Raw genomic sequence first — 9,077 nt, forward strand, 5'->3', positions numbered from 1 at the left:
TGAAGTTTCTCTGTAAATTAAACAATTAACTTATTAAGCTAATGCCAATCAAGGGATGCACAGAAATCAAGCTGTGATATAGCCATTTAGTAAAAAACCCTTCAGCCATAAAAAAGCACAAGTTCAAAGACATATTCTAACATAGACAGATCTTAAAAACAATGCTAACTGAAAGAAAATGAGCACAAGAATAACATACTATTTAATATTATTCATGTGAAATATCCAGAACAAGTTACTCTTTAAAAGAAGAAAAGCAAGTTAGTGCTGGTCAGGGATTTAAGGAGTAGTAAATGGGAAGTAACTGTTCAGTGTGGGAAAGGATTTCCCCTTAAGTGATAAAAACAACTTGATAAAGGCAGTGCACACTTTACAAAGCACAGCACTGTAAATATACTAATTCTTACTAAATTGATTATTTTCAGATAACTTTTTGTCATGTTAATTTTTAATATAAACTTTTGTATGTGGGAGAATATATTTTCAAATCACATATGTAAAAGTTCACTGTCCATAGTATAAAAAATAACTTATCCAATTTAACACAAGAAAAACAAATCAATTAAAACGGACAAAGGATAGGCATAAACCCTTTTCACAGAGATACACAAAAGGCCAAGAAGCTCATGGAAAGACGCTTTACAACAATTGTCATTCAGACAATGTAAATCTAAACAGAACCACTACAAAGTCTCAAATTAAAAAATGGGAAATAACATGTTGTGGACGGGGAAAAACTGAATCCTCATAAATTGCCTTGTACAGGAAAATAATATGACACAGCCACTACAGAAAACTATTAGGCAGTTCTCCAAAAATTTTAATATAGTATTATCACATAACTCAGTACCTCCACTTTTGGCATAAGCCCAAATAAACAAAAGCAGGTGTCCAACAGAAAGGTACACAAATACTCACTCCACCATTATTCATAATGAACAACCCAAATATCGATTAACTAATGAATGTGTAAATAAAATGTGGTAATCATCAATGAAATATTATTTATTCATGAAAAGGAATGAAGTACTGAAAAGTGTTAATAACATGAATGAATCTTGAAAATATTATGCCATTCACAAAAAGTGATGCACAAAAAGTGATTCCAATTACATGGAAAATTCAGATTGGGTAAATCAATAGATACGGAAAGGTGATTAACAAACATCAAGGGCTAGATTCAAAAATCAATGGAGAGAAATCCTTAGTGGGGGTGAGGTTTCCTAGTGACGTCATGAAAAGAACCCTAAAACTAGATAGTACTACTGGTTGTATATTATGAATGCACTGGATGTCACTGAATGTAAACCTACAATAACACTATTTGATGTGCATTTCCCCACAACAGAAAAGGATCAGGCAAGATACATGCTTCAAAAACTGTATATTCAAGGGAGTATGTAAAAATGCTTCAGTATACAAGGTAAACATGCAACCTTCTGCTTAGAAATAAATAGACACGTGGATCTAATGGAATAATATTCTGATTTTATCTTTAAACTTAAGGCATGTAACTGAAACTATTCCACATATATGAAGAAGGAAGTACTAGAAGAGAAAGAATGATTGCTTCAGTTTAGCACTTACTATCAGACACTATTCCAAATCCTTATGTAAATCACATATCATTTTATCCTTCTAAAATTACACCATAGCATAAAAATATACTTTTATTATTAGCACTTTAGAAATGAAAAATCTCAGACTCAGTAAGTTGAAATTACTTGCCAAATGGTTTCAACAAGCCTATCAAGTGATTTAATAGGGTGGCTGATACATGGGAGACTCGTAAAAGGAACACATATCAATATATCAATACATCAGTGTCAGTGAAGGAATGTAGTATGGAATGAAAGTATTTATCCAAAAGAATTGATTGTCAGTGTTACAAATTTTATAATAAATAATAATAACAAAGAAAAAGTGATCGAGGTTGCAAGTATGTGTAAAGCATTAGATTGAACAAAGAGAGAGGAAATGAAAAGAAAAGCAGAAAACTATCTTAATGGCTTATGATTTGTAGAGTTCATATACTATACAGAATGGATAAATGATAATAACAAAAGGAAGCAAATGCAATACTAACTGCGTTATTATAAAAGGGTAATCTAATGTATAACTTTGCTCCTGAATAGTAGCTCTCATATTTAACTGTATTAAGGAACACTTACTTGAGGGTATTTCAAAGTTAGAATGGAGGAAAAAGATGGACTATAAAGAAATTACAAAACAATTAGGCAATTCAATGATTAAATTATACTTGAAGCTCATTTGTGATTCAGTATATTCCTCTCTGATTTTAATAAATAGGCTAGAACACACTCTTTAATACCAGAAAAAAATGCACAAGAACATAATAAACTGAGTGAAATTAGTAGGAGAAAATACACTTAAGAATACAATTGTGTACAAAGCTTAAATGTAACTAAATAAATCATACAAAAACTTGGAGAAAAACATGTAATGGATTGCATGACTATAATCAATGATGGATTCTGTGAATAGTATGCATGATTATAAAACAGATCAACGAGATTCAAAACAAATTTTCAATTAATTCCATAAATCTTGGCTCCATTATAATTAATAAATAGTTGTATACAAAGTAATACACACTTGGCAGAGCTCTTCCAAGTATTATTTAATGGACGCGTTGTGCTGGATATCTTTTATAGCCTCCTTTAATTATTGCCATGTTTCTTCAGTGTGCTTTTCCAGCATCAGGAGTTTATCTGGCAAAAATTTCATGAAACAAATGATTTGGAAGACAATGTCAATGTTTATAAAATGTAACATTGTCATGCAGCTATGATGAACTTATAAGAATGAAGATGAACCACTACGTCATAGCACTCTTATTAATCAATCTTTTATCTTAATTCACTGTGCTAGTTGCATGATTTTACCCGTTTTCTATAAACTTGTAAAAATCTAAAATTTTCTCTTTATATTAACAGGGGCAGACCATTTGTCAGTAATAATGCAGATATTTCACTAAGAAGACAGAATCTGTAATGGTGTGTCAATCTAGAATGGCATTGTCAAAACCCAATACATTTGTGTTATTTTTTACAAAGAAACAAAGATCTGAAGAATTAAGTTATTTTCCAAAGGTCACAGTTTACCCTATGTTTGTATCCTGACTAGGATTCAGATGATCAGAGTCTAAAGTCAATGTTTCTAAATCTTCTAAAAATCATGGCACCTCAAAAACTACTAATTACATTTACACTTTAAAATTTAAAAGCAGTGATAGGGAGACAAACTAAAATCATTAAATATTATTACATTACCTTTAAAGTTTTATTTTTTAACAACATCTTGACAGAGTCAGAGCCAGACTTGGTCCTGGACAAGCCGGACAGAGTCCTAGTGGTTGCAGTCAAGGCATCTGTATCCACTGAGAAAATAATCAAATTTCTTTATTTTAATTGCTCTTCTTCCACAGAGGTAGGAGCACATGACGATGATGTTGAGTCTTCTTCAGCCATTTTCATATAAGGCCATATGAAATCCAAGAAAATCCCATTCCTAATTTGTCAAGAAGAAGACTTAAATTTACATTAAAAGGAGGAAGATGAAATGCAAATTAAAACCACAATGAGATATCACCTCACAGCAGTTAAGATGGCCAACATACCAAAGACAAACAACAAATATTGGCAAGGATGTGGAAATGGGAACCCTCCTACACTGCTGGTGGGAATGTAAACTAGTTCAACCATTGTGGAAAGCAGTATGGAGGTTCCTCAAAAACTCAAAATAGGAATATCATTTGACCCAGGAATTACACTCCTAGGAATTTACCCTAAGAATGAAGAAGACCGGTTTGAAAAAGACATAGGCACCCCTATGTTTATCACAGCACTATTTACAATAGCCAAGAAATGGAAGCAACCTAAGTGTCCATCAGTATATGAATGGATAAAGAAGATGTGGTACATATACACTATGGAGAATTATTCAGCCATAAGATGAAAACAAATCCCACCATTGGCAACAACATGGATGGAGCTAGAGGGTATTATGGTCAGTGAGATGAGCCAAGAAGAGAAAGACAAGCATCCAATGATTTCAGACATCTGTGGAGTACAAGAACAAAGAAAAAACTGAAGGAGCAAAACAGTAGAAGACTCAGAGAACCCAAGAATGGACTGAGAATTACCAGTGGGAGAGGGACTGGGGAAGATGTGTGGGAAGGGTGGAATAAAGGGGGGAAAGAGGCAAAACGATTCACACACACAATGTAGTAGGTGGGGGGACACAGGAAAGGCAGTATATACAGACAAGACAAGTAATGATTCTACAGCATCTTACTACACTCATGGACAGTGATTGAAGTTGGGGAAGTGGAGGGCAATTTATAGTACGGGGAGTCTATTAACGATAATGTCCTTTAAGTAATTGTCCATTAAACATACCAAATAACAAAACAAAATTCTATAATATAAGAAAGGAGGAGGATAAGGAGCCCAAAGATGAGCAGGAAAGGCATCCAATGCTGCTCCCAACCCTTACTGCTATGTACCATCTCTTATTCTTTTAATAGTCGGAGGGGATGGGGGGAAAAACATCAGCAAGTAGATCTAACGTTCAGAGTAACGGACAAGGCAGCCCTAGGGGCTAGATCAGGAGAGGGAAATATTCTGAAGACAGGAAAACATGTGTGAAGTTTTAAAATTAAAAACAAAAGGAGGAAGATAATCAAGAGCAAGGGAAAAAGAATAAGAAAACAAGAAGTGGGTCTTTATAGCACGGTGAAAAATAGTAAAGTTAGTTAAAAAGTGTTTTTAATCATAACATGAAGAGGGAGGAGATGGTAAGCAAACACTAAACAGCAGTGGAAACAAGAGGAAGTAAAGCAAAATATTCCTCATGCAGAGAGACAGCAGAATTAAACCACCATAAAAGAATAAAATGTTTAAAACTCAGGTTCAAGGACAGAGGAGGCAACATTAGAGGGAATCAAACCTACAGGGTAAAGTGGAAAACCAAAAAGACACTTAAAGGCATCCATCAAGAAACAGAAAATACCAGAGACAAAGATAATGAGAAGAGAAAAGGCTCAGAAGGAGAAAAAAAAAGGAAATAATTGCAGCACAGGAAAGAGCGAGAAACAGGCACAAAATGAAGCTCCACTGTACAAAGGAAATCACAGGGATTGCAAAGGAGGAAAACAAGGGACAGACTGCGTAAGACAGAGAGATGGGGGAGAAAAAGAGGGCAGGACCAGTACACAAAGTCTGACAGTCACAGAAACACAGCGCCAAAGTACTTCTATCCTTTGAGAACTCGAATGATAAGGGGGCAAGTGTGAACAAAACTCTGCAACTGGGGAGGACAAGTTCATACAGATATATTCCAAGAGTATCCGATTTTAAGAGAAAGAACAGAGGGATAGTGGGATATAAAAACAGCAAGAAGATAGGAGAGAAGATGGAAAAATAAGCACAGAGAAAGTGAAAAAATAGATTCAAAAAATTCAGAGATTCAAAGCCCATGAGCAGGGACGAAGACATTGAAAACGAAAAGGTGATAAACAAGAGAGGAACTGTGATGCAGAGATCGGAAGGAAAAATATTGAGAGAAGAAACATCTGTGAAAGAAAAGTCCATTTGAGCAGGAAAATCCAAGTACGGGGGGCGGGGTGGGGTGGGGGGCGGTTACACGAGTCGCAGAGAGAGTCATCTCCGATAAAATGAAGCAAGAAACAGACGGAAAGCCACAGTAAGGAGAGAGCCTGACGAACCCATAAGCTCGTACAGGACGGAGGGAAACGTCACTGGTGAGCCCAAACCAAGGACGGCCGAAACAGGGACAAGCAGGGAGGAACCTGACCCTTCACGCACTAGCAGCAGCCACAAAACCAACACGAGAATCCCGTGCCCTAGGGGAGCTCACGGTGAGAACACTTCACCCTTGAGATGACGGCTGAGGGGCTAGCAGTAAGCTGGAGTCTTAGCTCTTGGGCCACGACGGACTTACCTCCGCACCCTCGGAGGCCACGGTGACTACCCTGCGGTCTCGCGGTCTCGCAGCGCGACACCGCCTCTGCCTCCCCGAGAAGTCGGCGTCCGCAATTACCATTATGACCGTCACGGGGCAACCGCGATTGCAAGCGTAGCTCTGCAGCCGGAGGGCGGAGGGACCGAACTAGAGCCACGTTGAGAGACGCTTATGCTGCAGACAAACGAGAAGAAATGGTTTTGATCGTTGACATCCCGAGTGTAAGTAGTTAGCGATTTAAATGGCCTGGGAGTGGAGCTTCAGGTGTATCGAGTCTCCACCTGGAAAACAAGAGGCGAAGGGAAGGCCAGGCCTCTCTCCACAGTATTTTTCCACAATACATAATAGTTACCGCCTTAGTAGCTGCAAGCGGCAATAGTACAGTAAGTTTAATAACAGTGATTAGGCAATCACTTTCTGTTACGACGCACTGCTAATGTTTTGCTGTGGAAACTTGTGATTGCTCTCAGAAATTTTTTCTTAATTGTTAATTCCTTGGAACGATGGAGGCTATGGTCTCACATTACCAGCTTGGGGATACTGGGAGAAGTTTTAGTATTCTGTGCAGCTCTTAGACCTGAAATCCAGGCCTGTTAGTTGCTGAGAACTTCCTTTTTTCCTTCTTTCAGGCAAATATCTAAGGTATTCAAAACCGTGTGCCTTGTATCTATGCATTAAAGTCAGCTGCTGATGATTGCCATCATTGTGGAATCATGTTTGTCCTCTGGGCTATGAGTGCACCAGTGGCGAAGGAGTTAAGGGTACCAACAAGGGAACACAATGAGATTGTGAGGCATGTGTCCTCTAGAGGTAGAAAGGGCCACCAAGTACTCACTTTCAAAGGGGCTTTTGTGTGGCTTTAAGCCGGAGTCAATAAGCTCGGATCTGCCCCAAGACGTTGATTTACATGTGGTGCCTGTCACAAGCCTGTACTCCATCGGGTTATCCCCACACAATTCAATCATGCAAATCCCCTTGATATTTTATGGGGATCAAGACAGAACAGGGTGTGTTGTGCAGCCTCCTACAATAGTGGAAAATAAAAGCTTCACTTCATTCTAACCTTTCCCAATGGGAGAAATCATGCACTGACGATGACTATCTCCATACCTTACCAGACTATGTGGGAAATGAGTGACATGGGAAATGTTTTTATGCCCCTCCTTAATGCACTTATTCACAGAAATTTTGTGTCATAGTGAACTGGAACATTTCAGCTGGGCTGGCTGTGTGACAAAAGCTATTCATATTCACACCTCATGATCTGAATTGCTGTTGAGTGGAAGGCTCATTCATTTCCAATGATATCATGTGATTATCACATTTCTGATAGGTACCACACAGCAATATCAGATTTTCTCATGCATATTTTTGATAGGTGGTCATCCTTTCAAATGTGCCACTTTTACAGTTAAACAGCAACATGAAACCCAAATATTGGCATGTTAATTTGTTCATATTGTATTACCATTTAAGAAGGTGACTTAGAGAAAGTTGAGGCACTTAAACTTTATCTTTGGTAAACCAGAAAAATTTTCTTCTGAGGAAGCAAAACATCCTTTCTCTACATACAGACTGGCTTTTCAGCATAAAATATCCTACTACGAACCATTTACTGTCATACATATTTGCCATTAAAAAATATCACAATATACTTGGTATTGTCATATAATAATTTTAAGTTCACTCCATGAGAGTTCTCTTTGTTTCTATAAGGACTGAATGTTTCTTGGGATCATGAAGCCAGAGAAAAGAAGGTTTTTGAATGTCTGTACACAGTAAAAAAAAGAAAAAGAAACAGCAAGAAACAATAACACATACCCCAATCAATTTCCAGAAACTGACCCTAGAAATACAAAAGTTTTAATGTCCTAAAATAGCACTTTAAGTAGAAGTCATGGACATAATGAGAGCACTGAAAAGGAATTCTGAAACTGAATGACATTAGGGAAAAATGCATGACAGAAACTAGGATATCAGCAAAAAGAAAGGAAGAAGAAAGAAGAGGGACAAGGAAGGAGGAAGAGGAGGGGGCGGGGGAGGAGGAGGAGCAGGGGCGGGGGAAGCGGTGGGGGAGAGGGAGGGGGATGGGGGGTGGAAGAGGTCAGGGGAGGGGGAAGGGAAGGGGAAGGGCGATGGGAAGGAGGATGACAGGGAGGGGGAGGAGAAGGATTCGGGAGAAGAGGGGAGGGAAGGGGAGGAAGAGGAGCGGAAGCAGGAGGGGAGGGGGCAGAAGAGGAGCAGAAGAGGTAGGGGAAGGGGAGGGGCGACGAGGAGGGGGACGGAAGGAGGGGAGGGGAGGGGAAGACGTAAAGTGAGGGAGAGTGGTGGAGCGAGAGGGAAACTGACCAAATAAATTCTGGAGCTCAAAAGTGTTGGTGAGCTTTCATTTGGAGCGCTTACCATAAAAGTTGATTGGGCAGAGAGGGAATCAGCCAACTTGAAAACAGCTTATTTCACATCATTGGGTGGCAGAAAATAAGGAAAAAGAGTAAAGGTCAAATAGTGAGAGGGGCTTACGGGGTGGTGCACTGTACAACCAAACTACTGCGTGACCGAAATTCCAAAGAAGAGGTAAATGTCCGTAAACTTCGTGTCAAGAAAGAATGGCTGAAAGCTTTGCCAATCTGACACGGTATGTGGATGTACGGACTGCAGACTATCAAGGAACTCCAAACACAATGCACACAGAGCGCCAGACAAAGGCAAACACCATTCACCCATCCGAAGTTAAATGCAAAAGGAACCAGAAAGCGGTGGGAGAACAGTTAGTCGTCTCATAAATCGGGGCAATGCATAAGCCAGTCAGTGGATTGCAAAAATCAGTACAGGCCAGAATAAGATAGTATATTAAAGATGAGGAGGAAAAATGCCAACCAAGAAAATAGTAACCAGCCAAAGGTCCTTCAAATACAAAGGAGTATTTAATGCATTCTAAGCAACATAAAATAAAAAAAGCTAAAGGAGACATCAATGCAATTTGTCATGCAAGATATGCTAATGGAAAAAAGAAAAGAAATACTAAGGGATGCACTTCAAGACAGAGAATAACACCACATAGCTTTATGAGG

At 38.6% G+C, this 9,077-nt stretch overlaps 1 long non-coding RNA gene across 1 annotated transcript; it reads right to left on the reverse strand.

Moving 5' to 3' along the window:
- Positions 1-2,617: 2,617 nt before the first annotated feature.
- Positions 2,618-6,046, reverse strand: LOC140847603 (uncharacterized). Its single transcript, XR_012127640.1, has 3 exons — positions 5,986-6,046; positions 3,294-3,400; positions 2,618-2,732 (listed from the first exon to the last, which is right to left on the reverse strand). It is a non-coding gene; the product is annotated as an uncharacterized lncRNA (long non-coding RNA).
- Positions 6,047-9,077: the final 3,031 nt, after the last annotated feature.

This window comes from Manis javanica, unplaced genomic scaffold (genome assembly GCF_040802235.1).
Source record: "Manis javanica isolate MJ-LG unplaced genomic scaffold, MJ_LKY HiC_scaffold_24, whole genome shotgun sequence".
NCBI lineage: Eukaryota > Metazoa > Chordata > Mammalia > Pholidota > Manidae > Manis > Manis javanica.